Source organism: Peromyscus maniculatus, chromosome 1 (assembly GCF_049852395.1).
Source record: "Peromyscus maniculatus bairdii isolate BWxNUB_F1_BW_parent chromosome 1, HU_Pman_BW_mat_3.1, whole genome shotgun sequence".
NCBI lineage: Eukaryota > Metazoa > Chordata > Mammalia > Rodentia > Cricetidae > Peromyscus > Peromyscus maniculatus.
Window position 1 is genome coordinate 74,843,590 of NC_134852.1, and position 26,693 is coordinate 74,870,282.

The following is a 26,693-nucleotide window of genomic DNA, read 5'->3' on the forward strand; positions in this document are numbered from 1 at the left end:
GAAGCGTCTTTGATGAGGGGTGAGAACTCCACTTAACTGTGGGTGGAAGGGTACCATTTAGAGTGTACTTAGGAATTATTCTGGTCTAGCAAAGTGGTGGTAGTAGATTGTCTTCTAAAATCCATGACCTCACTAGTCCCAGGTAGTTGGCAAGGGTTCTACCATCAGGCATGATTTCCCTCCTGTTGAGTGAACCCTAAGTCCAATTAGATAGCAGTTGACTACTGCCAATATGTGAGTACCACTTACTGCACCTTCGTGGATATCTTCCCATGCTGGGCATTGTTGTGGCTCATAAGTGTCACAGCTGGGTAGGACTATTGATTGCTTCCCTCCCTTGGGAGCTTGCATAGTACTTTATGGAACTATGATAGCTACACTGAAGGAAGGAGGCTTTCAGGTTAGATCCAGCTCAAGACATCCAAGTCCTGTTTCCTGAGTGTGTGATAGTGCCGATAGCTTCAGCAGTGGGGACTTGACCTCCACCTCTGAGAGGAAACCAAGGAAAACAACCATGCCGTATACTGTTTGGAGAGTCACTTGGACTGTTCTCAGAAGGATGCTTCTTGTGCCCAGTACTGGGGATTTTGTTAGTGTGTGGTTCTTGTGGGGAGTGTTGTCAGTCCAAGTGATGTAACTTTATTTTATATATACATATACGTACGTGTGTGTGTGTGTGTGTGTGTGTGTGTGTGTGTGTGTGTGTGTGTGTGTGTTGTCTTAGTTAGGGTTTCTATTGCTGTGAAGAGACACCATGACCATGGCAACTCTTATAAGGAAAATATTTAATTGGGGTGGCTTGCTTACAGTTTCACAGGTTCAGTCCATTACCATCATGGTGGGGAGCATGATGGCATGCAGGCAGACATGGTGCTGGCTACATCTTGATCAGCAGGCAAAAAGAAGTAGACTGAGTATCGCACTGAATGAAGCTGGAGCAAAAGAGACCTCAAAGCCCAACCCCATAGTGACACACTTCCTCCAACAAGGCCACACCTACTTCAACAAGACCACAATGCCTAATAGCACCACTTCTTTTGGAGGCCATTTTCTTTCAAACCACCACATTCCACTCCCTGGCCCCCTAAGGCTTATAGCCATATCATCATGCAAAAATGCACTCAGTCCAACTTCAAAAGTCCCCACAGTCTGTAAAGGTCTCAAATTTGTTTTAAAGTCCAAAGTCTCTCCTGAGACTCATGGCACTCATTTAACTGTAATCCCCTATAAAATCAAAATAAAAAAGCAGATTACATACTTCCAACATATAGTGGCACAGGATATTTACCATTCCAAAACATAGGGGAGGGACACACGGTGAGGAAATACTGGGCCAAAGCAATACCGAAAACCACCTGGGCAAACTTCAAAATGCATCTCCATGTCTGATGTCAAAATGCTCTTCACATCTCCGACTCATTTCAACTTTGTTGATTGCAACACACTTCTTTCTCTTATGCCGGTTCCACTCCCTGATGGCAGCTCTCCTCAGAAGGTATCCCACAACTCTGGCATCTCTAACATCTTGGGGTCTCCAGGGTAATTCCAGCTTTATCTTCACAGCTTCAGGAAACGGTCTCTCCGGCCTCCATTCAGGGACTCCCCTGACGCATGCCTGGCCCCCGCAGAATTCCTTAGGTGCCGAGGCAAATTCCATAACCCCTTTCTTCTGTCCTTAACTCTAAAGCCAGAACCACGTGGACGAAGCTGCCAAGTTCTCCTGCTTGCTGGGGCTGGAACATGGCCCCCTTGTTCCATCACATCTCCACCAGCTTTCTGTTTTCGATTGTTACCTTCACTGCCTAAGCTTGGCTGTCCTGGAACTTGCACTGTAGATCAGTCCAGCTCTGCCTTCCCAGTGTTGGAATTAAAGGTATGAACCACCACACCTGGCTCCAAACTTTGCTTTAATTCCTTTCCACAAGTTGGAAATTTAGCTGGGTGAGATCTTGCCCCAAGGTCACCATGCCCTTTATTCCATTTCTTAATCCATTTATTTCCTTGAACACAGGATTTAGTGTATTCCACTACCAGCTGCCCCTTTTCTCCTCAAATATTTGTCCTTGCTCAAATTGCTGCTTTTCATTATATATCTTCATTAGAGTTAACACTAGTAACCATACAACGGGGTGTGATAGATACATATATCGTGTGTGTGTGTGTGTGTGTGTGTGTGTGTGTGTGTGTGTGCGCGCGCGCGCGCGCGCGCGCGCTCGTGCGCGCTAAGGAGGGGCAGAGACATTGTATGTCCACATATACTTATATGCATTGTATATTATTTTAGTAAATATAATGTATTTATATAATATATATATAATGAATCCTTGAGGGTTCATCAAACAGCCTTGGAGTTATTGTCCCTCCTCCCTCCTTCTCCTATACTGAGCCCCTCTTTACCCCTCTACTGAAGCCACCCTCCTGGTTTCCACTTCCACCTCCCTTGTATTCTGCTGTTCTCTTCTTAAGTTCCCACTTTCCACGGTCCCTTTATACTGTCCTGGTTTCTGTACCTGTTCCCTGTTGTGTCCTCACATCCGAGGATTTGGAGGGAGGAACTGCAGATGAACATGTGGCATTTGTCAGTCTGGGCCTAGGTTACTGCACTCACTATAATCTTCGCTGGGTCTGTCTATTTACCTGCAAATGTTGTGGTTTTTCTTTACAGCTGAATAGTACGCCATTGTGCATATGTAGCACATTTTAATTATCTAGTCATCTGTTGAAGGACATTTAGGTGGTTTCCATTTTCTAGCTGTTGTGAATAGGATGGCAGTGTATATTTCTGAGCGAGTCTGTGTGGACTAGGAAGAGAGTCCTCTGGGCATATGCCGTGGAGTGGTAAAGCTGTGTCAGGCAGTAGACTTGCTTTTAGTTTTCTGAGGATTCCCCCTATTGATTTCCAGAGCAACTGCCTAAGTCCAAATCCCTGCCAAAGTGAATGAAGTTCTCTTTTCCCCTCAATCACACTGACATTTATTTTTAGTTGTTTTCTTTAGCCATTCTGACTGGGGTTAAATGAAATATCAAAGTTTTTTTCATTTGTATTTCCCTAATAGCTAGTGATGATAAACATTTTTGAGGCATTTCATAGCTTTAAAAAAAAAATCTTCTACTGAGAGCTCTCTGTTTCAACCCTAAGCTTATTTTTGAATTGGGTCCTTTGTTTCCTTGACTCTGTTTCTTGTATGTCCTCTGTCACGTGTATAGCTGGCCAAGATTCTCTCCTGTTCTATAGGTTTCTTCTTCACTTTATTGCTTCCTTAGCTGCATAGAAGTATTTTAGTTTTATGAGGTCCCACTTATCAACTGTAGTCTTATTTCATAGGGATTCGTATTCTGAAAGTCCTCTCCTACTACTCTGTCTTGTAGGATACTCCCTGTATTTTCTTCCAGCAGTTTTAGCTTTTTGGGTTTCGAGGTCCCTGATCACTTTGGTGCTAACTTTTATGCAGGGTGGTAGAGTCAGATCTAAAATCCTGATCCGCATGATGACATCCAGCACCATTTGTTGAAGATGCTGTCTTTTCTGTAATGTATGTTTGTCAAACATCAGATGGCTGTGGTTACATGTACTCATGTCTGTGTCTTCTGTTTCATTCCATCAGTCTGTTCTGTGCCAGAACCATATTGTTTTATTACTATAACTCCATAATATATCCTGAAATGGGGATGGCTATCCCCCAGTATGATTCTTTATATATCTGGAATCTTTTCTAGTTCTGTGTGAATTTTATGATAGCTTATTTTTCTATTTCTGTGAAGAATGCTATGGGTATTTTAATTGGGATTGCATTAGGCTTTAAATAGATTTTGGAAGGATGGTCGTTTTTACAATATTAATTCTACTGATCCATGAACACAACATATATTCCATTTTCTAGTATCTTTCTCAATCTCTTCAGAGATTTGATATTTTCATTGTAGAGGTCTGTCACCACCTAAGTTTATTCTGAGATACTTTATTGTCTTTGATGACATTGTAAGTGGGAGTATCCCCAAGATCTGGTTCTCACTGTGTTTGTTGGTGTGGTAAAGAAAGGGTGTGATTTTTGTTAGGTGACATTATATCCTGCCAGTTTGGAATTTCTTATGTATAGTATAATAGAATCTGCAAATAGGGGTCATTGACTTCTCTTTCTATATTATGCCTCTTTAATTTCCTTTTCTTGTCTTACTGCTCCCTCTAGTGCTTTGAGCACAATACTGAAAGGAGTGGGGAATAGTAGACAGCCCTGTCCCGTTCCTGATTTTAGTGGGATTGTCTTGAGGGTTTCTCAATTTATTGTAAATGTTGGCTGTGTGTTTGTCACATATATCTTTGTTATGTTGAGGTATAGTCCCTCAGTCCGACTCTGTTTAGGACTTTATCATAAATGTGTACTGGATTTTAGCAAAGGCTTTCTCTGCATCTTATTGAGATGAGCATGTGCTTTTTGTCTTTAAGTCCACTTATATGATTTATTATATTTATTGGCTTATGTATGTTTAACCTTCCTGCATTTCCAGGACAAAGCTAACTAGTTCATGGTGGATGATCGATATACATGCCTGTATTTGGCTTGTTGGTATTTTATTAAAGATTTTGCATCTGTGTTAGCCTATAGATTTGTTTGTTATATCTACCTGATTTGGGTATTAGAGTAATACTGGCTTCATAGAACAAGTTCAAGTGTGATTTTTCTGTTTCCATTTTTTTTTAATTTAAGAAGTATTATGCCTGACAGTGGAGGCACACTCCTTTAATCCCAGCACTTGGGAGGCAGAGCCAGGCAGATTTCTGTGAGTTCGAGGCCAGCCTGGTCTACAGAGCGAGATCCAGGACAGGCACCAAAATAACACAGAGAAGCCCTGTCTCGAAAAAAAGAAAAAAGAAGAAGGAGGAGGAGGAGGAGGAGGAGGAGGAGGAGGAGGAGGAGGAGGAGGAGGAGGAGGAGGAGAATTTATTCACTGTAGTTCTTCTTTGAAAGTCTGGTAGAATTCTTATGTGAACCTATCTGGGCATGGAGTTGTTTTTAGCTGGAATGATTTTTATTACTGTTCCAAGCTCCTCCTTTGTCATGGGTCCATTTAGATTGGTGGTCTCTTCTTGGTTTAGCTTTGGTAGTTTAGAAGAATCAATAAATTCATCCATTTTTATTTTTATTTAGATTTCCCAGCTTAATGGGATATAGGTTTTTAAAGTATGCCATTATAATATCCCACATTTCCTTGGTGTCTGCTGCAATGTTTCTCAGTTCATTTTGATTGTGTTAGTCTGAGTCATCTCTTTCTTGTGCTAATTGGACCAAGACTCTGCCAATCTTGTTTATCTTCTCTCAAAGATCCAACACTTAGATTCTTTGATTCCTTGAATTGTTTTCTTTGTTTCTATTTCGTTGAATTTTGCTCTGATTTTAATTATTTTTTCCCATTGACTGGGTTTGGATTTGGTTTGTTCTTATTTTTCCAAATTCTCAAGTGGTATTAAGTAATTTACTTGTGCCCTTTCTGTTTTTTTATGTAGGCGCTTAGGGCTATAAACTTCCCTCTTAGAACTAACTGCTTTCAATGTCCCCCAGAGGTTTCGTTGTTGTGCTTTCATTTTCATTTAGTTCCAGGAATATTTTTATTTCTTTCTTGATTTCTTCTTTGACCCTTTCATCATTCTGTAATAACTTGTTTAATTTCCACAAGTTGACTGGAATTTTCTTCGCTATTAACTTTAAGTTTTATTGTATTATGGTCAGATAGGACACCTGGAATTATTTCAGTGTTCTGTATTTGTTAAGGTTTGTGTCCCCGCATGTGGTTTATTTCAGAAACACTTCCAGGAGCTGCTAGTAGAATGTGTATTCTTTGGTGTTTGGGTGGAATGTTCTGTAGATATCTGTTAGGTCCATTTGATGTAAGATTTTATTTAATTCTGAGGTTTCTTTGTTTATTTTTTTTGTCCAGATGACCTATCTATTGGAGGAAGTGGGGTATTTGAAATGACCTGTTATTGGGTTTTAATAATCTGTGTTTTTAATTCCACTACGATACTTTTTATGAAATTGGGTGCACAGAGTTTGGTGCATGTGTGTCTAGGGCAGTAATGTGGTTTTGGTTCATTGTTCCTTTGATTAGAATTAACTGTCCCTCTTTGTCTCTTCTGATTAGTTTGAGTTTTAAATCTATTTTGTCAGCCACCAGGATTGCCATGCCTGCTTGATTCCCGATTCTATTTGCTTGGAATACTTTATTCCATCTTTTCACTTTAAAGCTAAGATGTGTTTCTTATAGACGACAGAAAGATGGATTTGCTTCTTAATCCATTCAGCTAGCCTGTGTCTTTTGATTGGATAGTTGAGGCCACTGCTACAGTTATTATTGAAAGGTATATGTAGACTACAGTCATTTTTTTCTGGGTTGCTTAGTTGTGCTTTGTATTTCATTAATTGTAGCTTGTTTGTTTTCTTTCTAGAGTCTCTTGGCTGTGTTTTTCCCCTCTTTGGTTCTAAGTATTGCTTCCAGAATTCTGTTTAGTTGGTTTTTGTTGTTGTTTGTTGGCTATGGATTTTTTTCTTTACATGTAGTAGTGGCAGATGGTTTTGCTGGGTACAGTAATCTAGATTGGCAGGTGTGCTCTTTCAGGACTTGGAGTACATTACTCTGAGCTTTTCTGGCTCTTAGAATTTCCCATCAAAATCAGCCAATATTCTGATAGGTTTTCCTTTATATGTGACTTGTGGTTTTTCTCTGTCAGCTTTCAATTTTTTTTTTGCTTTTTCTGTATATTTAGTGTTTTGATTATGATATGCCATGAGGAATTTATTTTCCAGTCTCGTCTAGCTGGGGTTCTGTATGCGTCTTGTATATGATCCTCTTAAGGATCTGATCTGTGTCACTAACTTGGGATCCTTCTCCCTCATCTATGCCTGTAATTCAAGGTTTGACCTTTTGATGGTGCCCCACATTTCCTGCATGTTTCTTTCCTGTGCTTCCTTAAATTTTTCATACTCTTTGCTTATTTGATCTAGATAGATCTCTACTTTATCTTTGGGTCCTGATATTCTATCCTCTGCTTTCTTCTTTCTTCTTGTCTGTCCCCTGAGTTTTCTAATGGAGATATCTTTTCAATTTTATCTTTCACTTCAGCTTGTCTTCTTTTCAGTGTTCTTATCTCTTCATTGGATTCGGTTTTGAAATAACTCCTGAATTATCTTTGTTATTTCATTCAGGTATGTATTAGTCTTTGACTTGACTGTCACTCAGGTGTTTATTTATCCTCATGGTGTTCAATGAAGGGTCTGTTCATATCTTCTTTAAAGTCATTGACTTAGCTCAGAAAGTTTATGATTGTTCTTTTAAATTCTGTGTCCTGGGGTTCCTCTAGGCAATTCTCATTGGAGAATACTTCTATAGGACTAATGACTTGATGGCAGACGTGTGGTCTTGGTCATTCATTTTGGCTTTATTTTTGTGATTTGACCTGGGCTTGCAGAGTTCTTTCTTTGGTTGTGTGGCTGAGAAGACAATCTGTATGCCTTCTATTGGGCCAGTACAGGAGATGCCTGACCTGAGCTAAGCCAGGTAAAGATGGTCTATACACTATTTAATTGGACCAGGGAAATATGACTCCCAAACTAGAAGTCTTAAGCTTGGCTTGTGGGTGCAGAAATAGCAGCAGACGATGGAGGAAGGATCAGAGAAGAAAAGTGTATCTTACCAGTCAAACCTGACTCTCAAGAAAGAGGGTTTGAAGGCTGAGGATCTGGAGCTAGCCCTGCAGTGTGGAGTTGGCAGCGGATGGGGGGAAAGAGTGGGAAAGAGAATAAGCAACTTATCAGGCACAGGTGGTCCCTGAACAAATCTGGTTCTTGGGCTGCAGGTGGAGCTTAGGCTGTGGGTTTGGGACAACCACAGGCCAGGGCAGGGGGCACAGGAAAGGGAAGAAATGACTTACCTTAAAAAGGTTATTCATGGACAAAATGGGTGCTGTCTCTTATCTGTTATGTATTTGTAAATGTTCCCCCAGTGTGTGACTTCTACTCACTGTCTTCATAGTTTTCCATGATAGCCAGTTTGTGTCCCTCCCATCTGCCTGTCTTTCCTGCCATACCAAGAAACAATAGTCAAAATCAATGTTATAAAGCTTTCCTCCGGATTTTCCTCCTGAGAGGTTTTTTTTTTTTTAACTGTCATTATCATTACTATTATTATTATTATAGGCTTATTATTATTAGTTAGCTTATTATTATTTTAGGCTTTACATATAGGTATGCTGTTAAGTAAGGCTATATTGTCGTATTTTGCATATTGATACCTAGTTTTTCCTGTAGCCAAAAATCAAAACAAAACTGTCTCTTCCTCATTGAATTATCTTGGCACTTTCATCAAAAACCACAGATCATCTAGGTGACAGTTGACTTCTGGGTCCCCTGCTCTCTCTGTGGTCCATAAGTATGTCTTTATCCCAAACCACGCTGTTTTAATCTACCAGAGAATTCTAATGTTCAGAAATTAGATGTGAGAACTTCAATTTTGTTCTTCTTCTTCAAGACTATTTTCTGACTGTTAAGCTTCATTCTCTTGCACTTAATCTCTATTTTATCCTGCTGGTTTTCATTAAAGAACTCCAAAAATGTATTGCCTACAAAAACCATTTACAGAGAATTACTTAAAGGCTGCGTCTAATGAAAGAGAGAGAAATTATGTAAATTATTCATGTTCAATTAGCAGAAGTCCTGAAGCATAGTCATATGCTAAAATTATTGATAACGGGGCCAAGAAGCTTAAAACAACATTTAAGTGATTCCCGAGTAGAAGAGATGGCTCGGGGGTCAAAAGTGCACACTGCTCTTGTGGGGACCCAAGCTCAGTTCCCAGCGCCCATGGCAGGTGGCTCATCAACCGCCTGTAACTCCAGCTCCAGGGGATCCAGTGCTTCGGCTTCTGTACCCTCACTCACATGCGTGTACCTGACACACAGGTACAGACACCCAAAAACACATCATTTTAAATAATAATGAAAGAAATCTTCAAAGCACTTCATTAAAAATGAAAGAAGTAGAAATGGTTCCTGGGTCAGGGATGTACCGTGGTGGTAGAGTGACCACCCCACTATGTTGCGAAGTGGGATTTGTCATCCTTCATATGTATACTGAGTCACTGAGATTTTTAACTCTCACTTTTGACACACTGAACATTCTCTACCCTTTCTTTTCCAGAGTTCTCAGGAGCTAGCTGGGCTCTCATACCTCCCCTGTGGCAACTATGGGCCATTTTCAACAGGGACAGTGCCATGGTGACCCAAATGCCTGAGTGCCACTCACCTCCAAAGAGCAAGGAGTCTGAAAAGTAAGTCCTATGCCGGGGTCCTGGTGGCAGAGGGGGAGGGCTACCAACATCTCCAAAGACCTCAGAGTCCTAGGAGCAGAGCACCAGGAGATGGGGTCAAAGCCCATGCTGCATGCTGACCTCCCACAGGAAGACAGTGAATAAAAGGTCAGAAGTACCTTCGACATTGCACTGGAATTTGAGTGAGTGTAGAATGGCATTATTCTTAAGAAGAATGTGACAGTGATGCCCGACAGGTAGCTTCATGTACCCTAGTGCAAACTCACGTTGTCACTGTAGCAGCTAAGATTGGTTTTGTGGGTATTGAGAATGATAAAAACAAAGCAAATGTGCCTTGCTGGATTAAAAGACTATTTTCATTTTAATGTTTCCTTTTCATGCTTGTCCAGAATGACAGTTTCTGTCCAGCCATCGTGAGCCGTGGCTTTTCATCTTACAACTCTTGGAATACACACTTTCGTTTGCCTTTTTACCTTACTTATCGTTCTTAAGAACTTCAAATGTACAGAAAAATCTAAAGAACAGGACAGTGATAACTCCTAAAACCTTTACCCAGACTTACTGATTGGTTACACAGAGAGAGATTATAATATGTGCCTGTGTGTGCTCAGACTTTGTATGAGAAACATTTGAAGGCAGGCTGCAGACAGCGTGGCACCCTCTGGCCTGGACCTCCCAAGATCACCACGGTCTCTACAGAACCAGACCAGCATCCTCACTATGAAATCTGAAACACTGACAAGCAAAGTTACCCAGTATATTGTCCCAATTTAGGCGCCCATGGTCATCTGGGAAATAGTCACCATCACTCTTATTCCCCGTCTGCCGTGTGTTGAAGCCGACCACTTCTCTGCCATTCTTTTTCAGCCTTGCTTTTCTTTGCATCTTCCTGGTATTGCCCCCCTCCACCCCTTCCTCCATTGCTGTTTTCCTTCTTGTTTGTTTATGTGTTTGTTTCAGCCCTAGAGATTCAGCCCAAGGCCTCTTGAATATTAGGCAAGCAGTGTACAGCTGAGTTATTTCCACAGCCAGAATCAAGTTTGGTTGTGGACATGCATTTTTTGTTTCGGTTTGCAGGGCTGGGATCAAAACCCGGAACATACGCACATTAGCCACATGCCATGCCATGGACATATGCATGATAGGCACATGCCTTGCCAGAACACTATACCTCCACTCCCATTATGTTGATACTTTTGAAAAATCTAAGTCACTTACTTTGTAGAATGTCTCTGATCCAAACCAGCTGGGTTCTTTCTTCCTCCTTAGAGTGGGGTAAACATCTGGCTTTGCCTGAACAGCCCTCCAGGGTGAGCTGCTTCATCCGACCGACCTGTTAAGAGATGGCCATGGGATGTGTTCTCTTGGCTAAAATGGCTTCTGGCAAAGCTCCCCCTTTATAAATTGCCTTTTTTATTTCTTGTAATTAACAAGTTTAGCAAATGTTGAGACCCTGTGGATGTTGTCTTCTGGGGTTAGTTTTCATTGAATAGCTTTAGCAAACCTCCACGGTTGTACAGGAATTTTTAACTGAGCCATTCACCTGGACATTCCACATCCTCTCCTGTCTCATGTTCTCCATGCGGATGAGATCACCACACAGAAGAGTGTGTTTTGACAGTCAATAGAAGGAATGAAAGGAGACCATGGTGTGCCTCTTCTCTGACACACACTAGCCAAAACCCTAGATCAATGTCCCCTACTGAGCCTCCAGCATGTCCTTAGACTAAGGGATACTGCAGAGGCCTGTGCTGTGGGGAGGAGCTGAGCTCTGCCTCACTGAGCACGGGCTGTGAGTTATTATGAGGAACAGGGGAGATAGGCAGAGTGCCAACTCAATGCCACACTCCTGCTACAAACCTTTAAACAACGCTTGGCAAAAGTACAAAGGCTCCTGTGATCTTCATGGTCACATTTTAAAGTCCTACATTGAGGAGATTCAAGGAGAAGCCTGGTCACCACAGCAGGGAGAGTTTGTCACTGCAGTGTCCTTGGTCAGGTGCAGATGCACTGCCATTCTGCCATTCTTCTTTCCAGTCTGCTCGGTCGCCTCCAGTCCTTCTCCTTCTACTCCCGGGCCTCTCTGATCTACTGCCACTTGGCTCTTCAGTCACCAGTCATAGCTGGATGTCGGTCTGAAGAGTACTAACTTCCTCCCGTGTGGACTAAGTCTATGGTTTTATGTGTACTTCTTGACTTGCAAGGAACCTTCCTTGAGAATGTTTTGAAAATGGTATCAAGAAAACCGCTATGGAAGTGCAGTCTGCTACAGAAGTTATACCGTGTCTGTATTACCATATGTGTGTTTTCAGGTTTCTGTTGCTATGATAAAACACCATGACCAAAACCAACATGGGAAAAAGTGGGTTTTGAAATTTCATCTTACACTTTTAGGTAGTAGTCCATCACTGAGGGAAGTCGGGGCCGGAGCCTGGAGGTAGCAATTGGAGCAGAAGCCATGGAGGGGTGTTGCTCACTGGCTTGCTCACCATGGCTTGCTCAGCCTGTTTTCTTATACCATCCGGGACCACCTTCCTAGGGGTGGCACTGCCCACAGTGAACTGAGCCCTCCCATGCCACTCATTAATCAAGAAAATGTCCCACAGGCTTGCCCAGAGAACAATCTGGTGGAAGCATTTTCTCAGTTGAGGTACCTTTTCCTCAAATGACTCTAGCTTGTGTCAAAAGTTGACATAAAACTAACCAGCACAGTTGACCCCTTGTCAGTTTGACACACAAACACGTCACTATTCGACTAGAATCACTCCCTTCTCATTTGTCCCTAAGATGGCATTTTAATAATAGTATCACCGTGTAAAATATTCCAACTTTTAAAAGTCCCAATCTTTAAAAATTCAAACACATTAAAAGTTCAGTCTCTTAAACATACAGTCTCTTTCAAAGTTTCTCTAAAATACCAAAAGTATCTTAAATTATCCTGAGTCTCTCTGAAATTCCTACATCTTTATAAAATTTCAAAGTCTCTAAACTGTGGGCTCTATAAAATAAAAAATAAGTTATATACTTTCTTACTCCAAGAAGAAATAACTAGGGCACAGTTATAATCAAAGCAATGTAAAACCAAATTTTAATGATATAAACTGTTGAGTGTTTCACATCTGGGACCCATGATCCTCTGGGCTCCAAGCATCCTGGTCAATTTCGCTTCTCTGTCTCTTCATCTGCAGCACACACAGCTTGTCTCATAGGCTTAGGCCAGCTCCACTCTACATGTGTTGCTAACTTTGGCTGCCACCCATGGTATTGGCATGTCCTGAATGCATGATCTCCACTGCAACTGGATTCTGCCTTCACCAATGGCCTCTCAGGGGCTCTTTTCAGGGACTCTGACTCTGCCAGTAGCAAGCTTCAATTTCTCCCCATGACTCCTTCAATCCTGGGGTCTCTACTGCAACTGAGGCTGTACTTACATCACCGTCCTCTCTTCAGAGATCCCTGCCCTGCCACACAGTACCAAGCCCCAGCTGCTCTCCGTGATCCCTTCACGTCTCCAAAACCAACATAACCTGAGAAACTTTACATATCACCCAGGTTGGCTTTCAGTAATGACTTTGGCCCCTTCTGGACCCCGGCATCAATTGTCCCAGCAAAGCAAAGACTTCACTTTGATAGTTATTAATTCAAAATATCTCTCAAATTATCATGTTAGGGTCTTCATTTCCCCCTGAAACTTCACATGCCAGGCCTCTCTCTGAGCACTGCTCTCAACATGCTTAACATCCAAGTTACCATGGAACAGCCCACTGAGCTCTGAGCACTCAGTGCCACCACAGTCCTCCCAGAACACATGGTCAGATCTATCACAGCAATACTCCTGACCTGGTGCCAGTTTCTGTCTTAGTTAGGGTTTCTATTGCTGTGATAAATCACCATGACCAAAAGCAACTTAGGGAAAAGGAGGTTTATTTCATCTTATGCTTCTAGGTAACAGTCCATCACTGAGGAAAGTCAGGGCAGGAACCTGGAGGCAGGAACTGAAACAGAAGCCATGGAGGAGTGCTGCTTATTGGCTGGCTTCACCGTGGCTTATTCTGCCTGTTTTCTTGCAGCACCCAAGACCCACTTGCCCAGGGCTGCCACTGACCACAGTGAGCTGTCACATCAATCATCAATCAAGAAAATGTCCCCCCCCCCAACACACACACAAGCTTACCCACAGGCCGGTCTTGCGAGAACATTTTCTCAATCAAATAACTCTAGCTGGTGTCAAGTTGACACAAAAGTAGGCAGCACAACATGTGTGATGGTGAGTCTCACAAAGGAGCCTGCCCTGGGACAACACATCAGTATCTTAGGTTTGCTATTTCTGAACATTGTCCTTGGCCCACTTTTCCCATACAACTCATCAAAGCAGAGGAGGTCTGAGGTTCACGGCATGTTGGTTGGTTCATCCCGTGCTCTCCTGTGCTCTTTGTGCTTTCTGCCTGCTTCTCTGTACACTGAGCTTGGGGGGTAACCCTGCAGGTGTTGCCTGCCCTTCCTCCCAGACAACAACACTGCTCTCCTGGGGTTCCAGGACTCCAGGGAGCCCAGAAAACCCAAGGTCTTTGCATTCTGACCACCCCCTCTGGCTTCCTTTATATCAGCCATTGGTGTACGGCTGCTCCATGGCCAATCCCCTGGCCCCGACTCACTCCTTGGGGACATGACTAAGCCTCCTCCATTTCCAAGGTGCAGACATACCAAAATAGTGCAGAGAGGAGTTTAGTGGTCCATGGTTCCACATAAACACCAAAGAGATCACTTACATGTCATTTGAATGCGTGGACAGAAACAGGGCTGCCTCTATTTTCATCTCCAAGGGTATCCAGTGGACTTTCAACCCATATGACAACCTGCATTCCAGAGAAAGAAAGACAGGGATGAGAAGCCCCTCCCTCCCCACAGGCTTGCTGGTCACTTCGGGTAGACATGTCTCTCCAGAGGCATTCCTGAGCTTCTAGCCTTTCCAGCCTCCTGACACCCATAGTATGGCAGGAGAGTGTAAATGGGAGCTTATGTGTGCAGAATGATGAAACGTGTGTGGCCTGCCTTCCAAGACCTGACCCACCAATCCACCATCAACCCCTTCTAACAGTGGTGAATCAAGGACCCAAATGCCTTCCATCCAGCCCCATCTTTATGGGTTTGACACCACCATCCTGGGAAGCATACATCCAGCTCATGAACTGTCAGGGACATCCTCAAACTGTAGTACCACCCCCATACAACTGCATTGCAACTTTGTGTTAAAATTCGCCCAGGTCACTAGGTCTTACGTGTGCATGTTTGTAGATAACCTATAAAAGGATGCGTATGTATGATGAACATCCCTTAGAGGTTAAATTATTATTTATGGATTTCTGCAAGTACACAGCTGATCAGCATAGCATTATTAACAACACAAAAGGGTCTCTTAATGAAGTGGACAACACAGAAGTTTCTAAAGAGATGTGTTGTGAGGAATCCCTGGTTTGTCCCTTTGTCCTGCTGAGAGGTTTCCTTCCCCCACACAATACAGTAGCAGGAGAGGTCATGAGCATCCTCACCAGTGAACATTAGGAAGGATTCTTTTTGGAGCTTCAGTTTGAAAGTTAATGGTTTTAAAGCATCCTATATTAACTTCACCTTGAAACAACTGAATGGGTGCATAGGATGCTCAGGAATGGCAGATGGTCACTGCTCTGAGCTCATGCTGTGCAGATCTGGCTCCATCCCCTGCCAAGGCCAGTAGGCCTGAGGCCATGCCCAGCAGATGCCTATGTCCCCATCACTGGTGTTCATCCTCTTTGTGCCCACGCTATGGATCCTGGGACTTCCACCCCAACAGCTTCCCTGGAAGCCATGGTGCCCTTTATGTGGCCATTCACGGGAATGAGTGGACAGAGAGCCTCCCAGGTGAACTCAGAGAAGACATGTTGAATCTCTTGTCCCGATAACCAGAATATGCCTAGATGCTGGTGTACTCCTCATGTGCCTCCCTTCTGCAGACCCAGTGGCAAGTCAGGGAAGCACTAGTTATTGGAACTCAGCTTTGGTGCCTTCACTGTATCAGTGGAAGAAGACACAGCCCACAGCAAGAGAACACGAGAAAAAAGTAGCAAAAGGCTGGGCCAGCCCCCAGGTGATTCTAGACTCTTCATGAATGGGAGAAACTTGCATCCACACAGATGTTGTATTACCATGAGAGTATGAACGAGCTGACCAAGGTTGCCTGAGCCTGGGAAGTTTTTAAACAAACAACTTCTCAAGAAAAGCCAGTTTCTATTGAAATCATTGTTCAGCAGTGTACAAAGGGACTGCTAGACCATGCAGATGCTAAATTTTCAGACAGAATTCTTCAGCAGCCTGGGCCAAATAGTCATTTCACATGTTCATTCATAAGGGAGCCAACCAGAAGGCAAATAATCTGGGTCAAGGAGCTTTTTAGTAACTGAGAAATACAGTAAGTTAGAAAGGAAACCTAGGTGTAGGGCACTGTTAAACCACCTCTACAGAGCAGTATAACACATCTGAGCTTACTTTCTATTAGGCAACAAAAAATATAATTGCCCATTTCTATAGGCAGACCTCTGACTTTTGCATTTTTATCAGATGTGAATCTTTAAATATTTATGATACTTCTCAAGAGTTTCAGAATAGGATCAAGCAGGCTTACCAGTTTATGTTGAAGCAGGATATCAGAATGTTAAGAAGTCTTCATTTCCCCCCTTTTGCTAACTTGGGAGTAATAATTAGATAAAGTGATGGCTGCCACAAAGATGATGGCCTCCCAACATGTAACAATCATCCACAGCAATCCAGCCAAGGAAGAATGGGGGGTGGGTCTTGGCAAGGGGCCCTTTCCTAGATGAGCCTTTCCCTGAGATCACAGCCCCAAACAACATTGGGTTAACAGCCTGGGGACAGAATGCACTCAAGCTGCCTACTGGCCACTGCCCTACAGACAATATCAGGTCACAAACACATTTTATTTAAGTCCCTACATTTGGGGTCAGTTGCTGACAGCAATGGTAGCATGCCTGAAGTGGAGGGCGTGTGCACCCAGATGTGCAGCTCTGGAGTAGACCTTTTTCTTGTCACTCTCTCTGCTGGAAGAATATCTGCCTTCCTCCGCTCCCCGACTCCCATTGTCGGGGGTATTAATCTTTCCTTTCTTGATTCATGGTCAGAGTCAGTTTCTCTTCTCTACAGCTGTAGTGTTGTTGTTGTCCATTAACTAGAGAGACTGGAATCACAGGCAGTTTATCTTGAGGACAATGTTAAGTTCAGAAAAATATTCTCCATCCATGGCCAAGAGGGAAGAATTTCCTTAGTTGGAATCAATGCAGAGACTTGCAGAGACTATTTCCCCCAGGGCTGTGTGCCACTTGCTTGGTCTTGAGCCACTGCCCAGTGTTGGAGTGCAATTGTTTTGGCCATTCTTTCCTCAGGGTAGTATGTACAAACACATTTTCTGCTCGCGATTGCAATCCCTTTATCAGCCTAAACAGCTGATCCTGGAATCTTGGACTTCCTGTTCATCTGTACAGAATTATGAGTTCTTTTACTGTTCTAGAATATGAAAGTTACCAAAGCAAATTTGTGAAGGAATGGAACTCCACAGGGCTTTGCTGGGTTTCTAGGTTATTAGTCAAAGGATGTGCATGCAAATCAATGCCTGGATAATAACATGGGCTGCAACAGGCCCCCCTCTTCCTGGTGTTCCTTAGTATTATCATTGTGCTTGAGGTAGCCACATTACCGCAGAAGGTGCTATCCTCACTTCAAATGAGAGACAGTGAGAGCCAGGGGCATGGATCATTGATAAAGCAATTGCCTAGCTTGAGGGAGGCCCTGGGTTCAATCCCTAGCAAGGCAGAAAATAACTTTTTAAGAAAGCAGTGAGGACTCAAGATTAAAAGTCAATTGTCGCCAGAGCCTTTGAAATGTCTATGTGAATTTAGTATGTGTTTCTAATGTCTAAAAGAATAACAATACAAAAAACTAAATAAGAAAATCGTTAATGTAGTCTGTTCGTCCATCCATGAAGTTGCTAAGGAATAAGAGAAATCAAGTTGTTAGTCTCAGGTCATTGGGATGGTGGCTGTCCATGCCTGTGGCTGCCATCTTCATTTTTGTGTATTTACTTGTGTGTTTGGGCAAATTAGTTTGATCTGTTTGGAGAGGCAGAGGCTTGAACACTGAATTTCACTGGCGACTGATATGTGAATTTTCAACTATAATACATCTATTTAAGCTCCAAAGCCAAAGCTCTCCTCTGTAAAATTTCAATTATTTTCTGAAAATAAGTGAAAAATTCCCATGTCCATTCCTGTGGTTCCAGCTATATATGAACCGTGAATGTAAATATCCATTCTCTTGAAACTGCTCTTCAAATGTCTCTTGAACACCCTCCCTTCCCCTTAATACACACAGTCCTGCAAATGTGCACTCTACTCATATACATCCTTACCCAAAATGAGTATAAATACAATGTGCACTACATACACACAGGCACTGACATACAGAAGCTCACATGCATGAACAAACTCACATGGACATATACACACACAAAAACACACATACACAAGAATGTCGTATGAACATGCTCACTCAAGGATATGGCCATGATCCGTGGTCTGCTTAGAGTCAGTTTTACAGAGTGTGAGGTGTAGGTTGAGGTTATTGCTTTGTGTTTTCTTACATACTCATGTCCATTTGTTCTGGCACCATTTGTTGAAAGGTCTCTCCTGTTTCACTGGATTCCTGCTATACCTGTGGCAAACTCCGATCTGTGCTTCCTGCTTCATTAACACAAGGTCTGTCTTTTCGTACTCATTGGACTGGCCTGCCCACATCCTAAAATCTGTCTCCTAAGTCCTCCAACCTTTTTCTTTTTCAATACCCTTTAATAACCTAACTTCTGTTTTCACATATAGTTTTAGTATGAGCCTTGTCAGTGTTTACAAAGACTCCTCCAGAGATATAGCCTGGGATCCTGTTAATTCATAAATCAGTAAGAATATAATTGCAACCTTAATAGTGTTGTAGCTTATAATCTATGAAAATGGAGCATCTGCCTACTAGTTTGGTCTGCCCTGTCTTAGTTTTGTCAGCTCATGGCTCTAATTTCTGGAGCATGCCCTTGCTCTTGTTCACCACGTCTGTTCTGTTCCCTCTTTTCCTGCCTCTGCAGCTCCTGCTCACGGTTCTCCATATGCAGTCACATGGCTCCATCCCTCTGCTTCCCAGGTGCGCCTGAGGTTTGCTGGGATCCCACCACATTCCCAACGCTTCTCTCGCCCTCTCCTGTCTCCTGTCTAGGGTGACTGCACTTTATAAGTGCCTCTCCACCACCCTGCTTCTCTCTAACACCAAACAGCTTGTGGGGTACCTCCCTGCTTAACTCTTTAGATCATCAGCTTGGAGACCCTTAGAAGACAGGCCATGCCTGATTTGGGGCTGTATCCCTGTCGCATGGCATAGCGCAAGGGCTCAGTTGGTGAAAACTGGCTGTAGGAAAGGAATGCAGGGGCGGGGAGCTTACAGTACTATTAGGGTGCTTCTCTGTGTCAGTCTGTGATGGGGCAGCAATGCCGAGTGATTGGTGAGCAACAGACAATTACTGTCACTTTAGGGTACAGCCAGTGTCCCCTGCACATTTTTCTGTGAGCTTGTTTTTCCCCGTTAGTGTTATTTAGTCATACTATATAATGTCAACATTCTCCAAGTGCCTCAGAGAGATTTTCGTATTGGCACCAAGAGCACAGCCTTGTATGGATGATGCCTGCTCTCCCTCTGCTTCTCTGCAGCATCCTCAGACTTGCTTCCCCCATGCTCATAAGAAAATGCTGAGAGGTGGAATCATTGACTTACAAGATGTGCACATTAAAAACAACAACATTATCTACTGAAAGGATGTCCTCACTGACCAGTAGCCCAAAATGCTCCCACCAGCAATGTGACAGCAGGCCTGGTTCACCAGGACTTGGGTTTTCTGACTTCTCCCTTAACAATATGATGATCAATAAGGCAATGACTCTCCTATGACTTGGTTTACCTCCCCTTCATTATTACTGTGGTTGCTTGGCTTTTAGTTGTCTGTTGGTCATTTGAATTTACTATAAATTGCACATTCAAATTTTTATCAACCCATGTGTCTTTTTCTCCTTACTGAGGAGTGCCAGTCATAGGTTCTGAATCCAATCACTTCTTTATTATGTAGTTTCCAAAATTTTCTCCCATTCTCTTACATAATGAAGAAAATGTTATTATTTATTTTGCCATTTAAAATTTTAAGGTTTTCCTGTTACGTTTTGTAAAGGTTTTGGGGGTGGCTTTTTGCTTTTTAAGCCTTCCTGTATTGGAGGCAAGACATGTTCTGGAACCTTCCCCTAGATGCCTGTGCTTCAACACACCTAACTATGTTTCTGCCTGTGTTAGCCCAGTGTGGTCAGCAGGAGCTCCCTGCCCAATATGATCACCTAGGTGGCTGCCTTTCTTCCTCCAGTGGCTCCCGCAAACTCTGTGGCCTCAGCCCTCCACAAGACTCTCTACTCACTAGCAAATGAGAAATCAAAGAAAATCTGAGAACCAGGAGAGGAGGCAGTGAGGAACCAGACCAGAAAGTGGCCACATCACATTCTGCCGTCCTTCCTGGAGTGGCCTTTTCTGTCTGTGTTGGACCTGTGCTGTGCATTCATGAAGAAGAGGCCCGAAGTCCACATCACAGGGCTCTTCGGTCTGCTCTGCCGTAAGGTCCCAAGTATGCTCACCCATCCTCATCCTCTGACACACGTGTAGTTTTTGTTTGTTTGACAAATAGGAACAACAGACAAGAAGCAATTTTATTCTTAATGAGTTCCTATGGGATTTGTTGAACTGTTTTTTTGTTTTGTTTTGTTTTTTTCCTAAGACAGTTGACTCACTTTATGGATGATCCTTTCTCTTGGGATCCCATGGGTTTAGGATTCTCTGTATCTGTCGTTCTTTCAGTTAATAAAACTCTCATCCCCAAGTGACAGGAGAGTTACCCAGTCTGTTTTCACAGAGCTGCCAGCACTTGGTGCTGACGCTAGAGGAACTATTCAGGGATGTCACAGCTGCAGCATGTGGGCTTTCTTGATGTCTTCCTCATAGTCACAGGTTCGTGTCTCACATCTCTTCAAAGAGGAGTAGAAAAGGTCCCCTTTGTTAAGAAAGCAAAATGTTTGTCACACAGAGAGAGCCCGGTGGCTTTCCCTGGAATTTTAGGGCTTCATGGGGAAACTGACCACCTGAATACTTTCAGATGTGAGAAAAACTGGTAGAGTGTAGCAGAATTGTCTTGATCAATAGCTAACCATATTACATGATTGGGGATGATGCAGCCAGGAACAAAAGCAACTATCCGGTCATGAGGAGAAAAGTAAGTGGATCTTAGGTAGGAAATGAAGCACATATAACTGGATCATATGCCAGATTTTCTCCTCTTAGTCATACACACATATGCCTGGAAGCACACAGATACACAGACATACACACATACACACACAAATACACAGACACACACACACACAGACACACACACACACACACACACACACACACCTCCTTCTCCCTCCCTCCCCTTCCCACTGCTTTAATCATCATACTTCCCTGTATAGTATGGATTTACAGGAAGACAGATTCTTCTCAGCATGTCAAAGTGTTGACATTGCAACCCAACATTCTCATCTACAACATTCACGTTTGAGAACAATGCAACCGAGTTATTTAAAAAAAAAAAATCACTTAAAATTAATGCCATCTTTGAAGTAAGTTACAACTTTCTGTTGGGCCGCTTTCATAGCTACCCTCAGGTGTTTGGAGCCCCGTGGGCCACAGGTTGGATATATGTGCACCAACATCCACTCTTTATCAAAACTGTCTTGGAGTTTCTTGCTTATCCTCTAATGTTCTATAAGCTGCTCCTCGATGAAAAGCTCCCACAGTGACTGCATTCAAACCCAAGAAAAATCAGCACCATTCAGACACAGTCTCCTGTCCTGTGTCTGTACCTTGAGAAGGCTTACTGTCTTCTGAAAAAGAACAAATAAAAGTATCTCTTGCTTTGGGATGTGCTCCCTTGGTTGGTTCAAAGACTATTTTGTGGTGGCTCTTATAAGATAGATCTTTTTGTTTTGTTTAAAAATGCTTTACTAATTAATGGAGAAAATTATTGATTTTTATATCTTGATCTTGTTCCAGCTATCTAAAGTTTTTCCTGTTTCCTATTAGTCATAAATTGCCCTCAATTTTAGGGGACCTACTAATGGTCTCATTATTAGTCCTTCTCATTCTTATGAGTCTGGATCTATGCTCTTTAGTAGAAACTCCCTTCCACCTCTGCTTTGTTTCAAGATGGTGTAAAGCAAATGACTTTTGGCACCTTTTGAGATGATTGTATAATTTTTTCCCTCAATTTTTCTTGTATTTTATTGGCGTTAGAACTATTTTTGCCTATTTGGGACACAAGAAATAGTGGAGAATTTATTAAGATGGTTTTCTCTTGTATGAGTCTGGAATAAGACCTTTCTGTGATGACTGCAGAATTTCCAGAAACTCCCATGCACTCAACCCTGACCCCTCCAACTTAACCTCTATCTCCATGGACCCAAGACAAGAGCGTCTTGCATTTCCTGGCCCTGCAGCTTCTGGGTCCTGCAGCTCCTGGTTCTGCAGCTCCTGGCCCTGCAGTTTCTGGGTCTTACAGCTCCTGGGTCCTGCAGCTCTCAGGTCTACAGCTCCTGGATCCTGTGCCTCCTAGTCCTGCAGCTCCTGATTCTGCAGCTCCTGGCCCTGCAGTTTCTGGGTCTTACAGCTCCTGGCCCTGCAGCTTCTGGGTCCTACAGCTCCTGGATCCTGTGCCTCCTAGGCCTGCAGCTCCTGAGCCCTACAGTGCCTAGGCTTTGCTTTATCTTTGATTGTCCTGTCTGCAGCTTGGATGAACTTGCCCGTCTTTAATTTTTAGCTTTACATGTACATTTATGAATGACAACTGTCTTTGTTCTTTTCTTCCCGCTGTTGCTTCTTTTCTAATTGTGACCTCCAAAGCATTTTACTTTCATATACCAATTATACATAAGTTTAAACATTTGACTTAATTGACTTGAATGAATCAGTGCTTATATGAAAATGATAATAAAATCCCAAAGGCAGGCTAAGGCTAGAGCAGATGTTCAATGGGACCAGGCTCTGCCTGAATTTCAGTGCATTTTTTCCTCTTTCTTCACATTTCATAGTCCCAAGATACAGATGTGTGGCTATCAGTCCCTCACCCAAAATGAAGGGACAAGGAGGAAGCAACATGGGAGTGGGCTATACTGGCCCAGCCTGTCACCTTCTACCTGGTAAGATGATGTTTTCTCATAGGCCAGACTGGGTGACTATGGTGATATATTGTGTACCCTAATAAACTTGCCTGAGGATCAGAAGAAAGCCAGACATTAGATTAGACATAGAGGTCAGGCAGTGGTGGCACACACCTTTAATCCCAGTACGGGGAAGCATACCTGCCTTATAGACCTTTCTCTGACCTACCATTGTCACTTCCTGGGATTAAAGGCGTGTGTGCTTCCCAAGCAAAGGCATGAGATCTCAAGTGCTGGGATTAAGGGTGTGTGCCACCACTGCCTGGCTCTGTGTCTGATCTAGTGGCTGGATCTGTCCTCTGATTCTTAGGCAAATTTATTCGGGTACACAGTATATCACCACAAGTAACATCAGTTTACCTCAAGTGGGCCATATTGCCAATATGACTTCACTCAGGTTGGAGATTTCAGGCCTGGGGACTGAGTGTGTTGCTGGTTTTAACCACTCATGATACCCCCCAGAGCTACGAGTGCTGTCTGTCTTCTCTAGAAGGCTGAGTCTCCCCCAATTCCTGCTGAGTCATGATTCTATCTGCAGTGGACTGTAGGGTGGAGAGAGTGGGTAAGTTCCAGCACGTGAGCAAGTACCTTCCCACTGCTCTGCCTGCCAGACATGCATGGTTCACTCTGTTACCAAGTTCTGTATCTTTTTTCCCTCAAGCACAGATGTCAGAAACACTCACAGCCCTTCAAATACAGCCAAGGCTACTTGCCTTGCCAGCACAGATGGCTGGCTCTGCCCTTCTCCCACAGCCCTCGTGGCTGTAAGCCCCTGGGCCTGCAAGAGTGTCTGTGCTCTTGACTTTTGCTCAAACATTCTAAATCCCCCTCAAATGCTCCTCTTAGGTCAGGCAGTGTGGCTCCATGATAGAGCACATTCCTGACATGCATAGGGTCATGGGTGTGGTGCCCAGTGTGACAAAAAATAAAAAAATAAAATAAAATAAACCCTGAGTTGGGGCTGGGAAGTGGCTCGCTCAGTGGTAGAATGTATTTGCCTAGTCTGTACAAAGCCCTGGCTTCCATCTCCAGGACCCCAAAAAGACACACCCACAAAAATCATATTTTAATTCTAGTGGATATACTTGTAAATAATAGCATTCTGCTTAATCCATTTGAAGTTGAGTTGTGGTTATTTTCACTTCTACCCACGAAAATGGAGTAAGAACTTGAGTTTAGGATTTCCAATCCTTTTTGTTCGATTGTTCAGCATATTCATTTAGTGCTTGGTATGTCTGCCTCACGGTGATAAGACAAGTGAAATATGAGCCCTCCCTCTAAAGAAGCTCCCAGGGAGAACAGAGGAGGCTGGAACAGCAGCAGCCCAGTGACAGTGGGAGGCTGTGAAAGAAGCCAGACCCATTAGGCTATTTTCCCTTTGTATCTTCAGCTCAATCCAAAGCTGAATGAAATGACTAGACCAATCCATAGCAGGGGTATCAACCTGCTTGGTAAATTGTTTGGCTCCACTAAAGGCCTTTGTTGAGGTCACAGTGGTCTAATTCAGACACGTATTTCTTACCTGTGTAACAGTTGGATTTCTGAGCCTGGAAAATGAGAATGTGTATCTTCCAGAGCAAGGGAGTTACACACACTCCAGAGCTAACAGCCTCAGAGGCAGTGGCAACGCTCAGCACAGGTTTTCAAAGATGAGATGACGGAGGTGGTAGCAATCTACCCTGAAAGGTGACTTAACACAGCTGCCAGGTCAGGGTTCTTACAAATCAGGGCATGTGTATTCAGGTTCTGTGGCCTCACTTCTGGCCCAGTTGTTCCATCAGAATTAGTGGTTATTATTCCTTGTGTGTTTTTTCTCTTTTGGTGTGTAGGTAGGTGGTGTTTGTGTGTTTGAAGCACAATGTGGCTATATTTATGTCTGTGTACCACATGCATGCCTGGTGCCAGTGAAGGCCAGAAGAGACCATCAGTTCCCCAGAACTGGAGTTACAGGGGTTTGTGAGCTGCCGTGTAGGTACTGGGAATTGAACCTGGGTCCTCTGGAAGAATAACCATTGCTCTTAACTACTGAGCCATATCTCCAGTCCCTCACCATATACATTCAACTCAGAAAAATCAGTAGCTTTGTTTATAAACACAACACTTAGTTGACACACATAACAGGGGCAGGGAAGACATCTTTCAAAAATGTCTTGGCATAAATCTAACCCAAGAAATCAAGTAAATGCCAATTTATCCTATAGTAATGGAGCATTTCAAAATAATGATTGACCTAAAATGTGCTTTTTCTAAGTGGTATTTTCCATTGCATTGAAGCTTCAAATACTTTTAAACCATGAAGCTAGAGGAGGAAGCTCTGGTGAGATTCTCTGTTCTGTCATTGGTTATGATTTTTAGACATAAATCCATACACATCGAGGGATAAAACAGACAGCTATATAGAAGGTATTTTAATACACAGGGGGAAAATGAATGGAAGGCATAAGAAGTTTCCATTTACTTCCCACACCATCAGTTTTTCCCTCATTGACATTCCCCACTAATTGGCAAGTGCACATGGACACATTATAATAGCAGGATTGTGAACTCTGCAGATTTGAACAAAAGGATAACATGCTTCTACCATTATAGCATCAAACAGAATGGTGCCACTGCTCAAAAATCCTCTCTGTTTTGCTCAATTCATTCCCCTCCTGTCAATTTAAAGTTCTTAATTACAGGGAAAAAGACACAACAAGAAAAGGAGATACAGCAAAACATAAAAAAAAAAAAATTTGGTGAATAACAAAGAAGAAAGGAATTTAATGAGCGTTAAATAAAGAAAGGAATTTAATGGAGTGTTAAATAAAGACCTCCCTAATCTTTAAAAAGAGGAACTGCACTAGAGAATCATATGGGTCACAGAAGATGAAATGACCATTGTTTTGGTTGCACCAAAAGATGTTCATTTGCACATATAATAAGAGGTATTTAAATTGAAACTACAAGGTGGGTGGTGGCATACACCTTTAATCCCAGCACTTATGAGGCAGAGACAGGTGAATATCTGTGAGTTTGAGGCCAGCCTGGGCTACACAGAAACCCTATCTCAAAAAAACAAAAATAGATAGATAGATAGATAGATAGATAGATAGATAGATAGATAGATAGATAGATAGATAGATAAATTGAGATTACAAAGAGAGAGCTTCATATCTATGAGATTACCAAAACTCCAGGAGTTCAGTATTGTGTTCTGTAGGTAAATATGGTAGCTTGGATGAGAAGTACTCCCCATAGACTCAGGAATCTTAACACTTGGTCCTCAGTTTGGAGAGATTCAGGAAGTGTGACCTTGCTAGAGGAAATATGAAAAGTGTGCTTTGAGAGTTCATAGCCTCACCCTACTTCCAGTTCTTTCTGCTTCATACTTGCAATTGAGATGTGATCTCTCAGCTTCCTGCTCCAGCTGCCATGCCTGACACTTAGTGCCATGTCTCCCCTCCAGTGATAAACTCATCACTCTGGAACTGCTAAGCCCAAATCAACTCTTCCTTTTGTTAGTTGCCTTAGGCATGGTGTTTTATCAGACCAATAGAAAAGTAACTGATACAGAAGTTAGTACTAGGAAGTAGGCTATTGCTTAAAGAACCTGAACACACTGTTTGTCAAAGAAGGTGGAAGGCTTTGGATCTTTGAACTAAAAAAGTGGTTGAGTACTGTAAGCAGAGTTTAAAGAGCCGCTCTAGTCAGACCCTGGAAGCTGTTAGTGCTGAAAACTGTGTAGGTCCAGCCCAAGGGGTGCCAGAAGAGAACAACATTAGCATTGGGGCTAGAGGTCATTCCTGTGATACTTGGGCAAAGAATCTAGTTGTGCTATGCCTGTGTCCTGAAAATTGCCTGAGGTTAAATTTAAGACTATTGGGCTAATTTCTTTGGCAGAGGAAAATTGAAACTAACACAATATTGATTCTGTGGAGTGATTGTTATAAATAACACTTATGCAAGTCTACATTGAAAAATAGCTAGTGGATAGAAAAAAATACAAAATTACAGTTTGGAGAG

The 26,693-nt window shown here is 42.8% G+C and overlaps 1 protein-coding gene across 4 annotated transcripts in view; it reads left to right on the forward strand.

The window, feature by feature from the left end:
• Positions 1-26,693, forward strand: part of Otud7a (OTU deubiquitinase 7A) — a 304,503-nt gene that overhangs the window by 160,502 nt on the left and 117,308 nt on the right. For all 4 annotated transcript variants that reach the window (XM_076544154.1, XM_076544147.1, XM_076544135.1 and 1 more), the window contains one exon: positions 9,189-9,318. The gene's annotated coding sequence lies outside the window, so the exon portion shown is untranslated. The remainder of the gene's footprint in view (positions 1-9,188; positions 9,319-26,693) is intronic.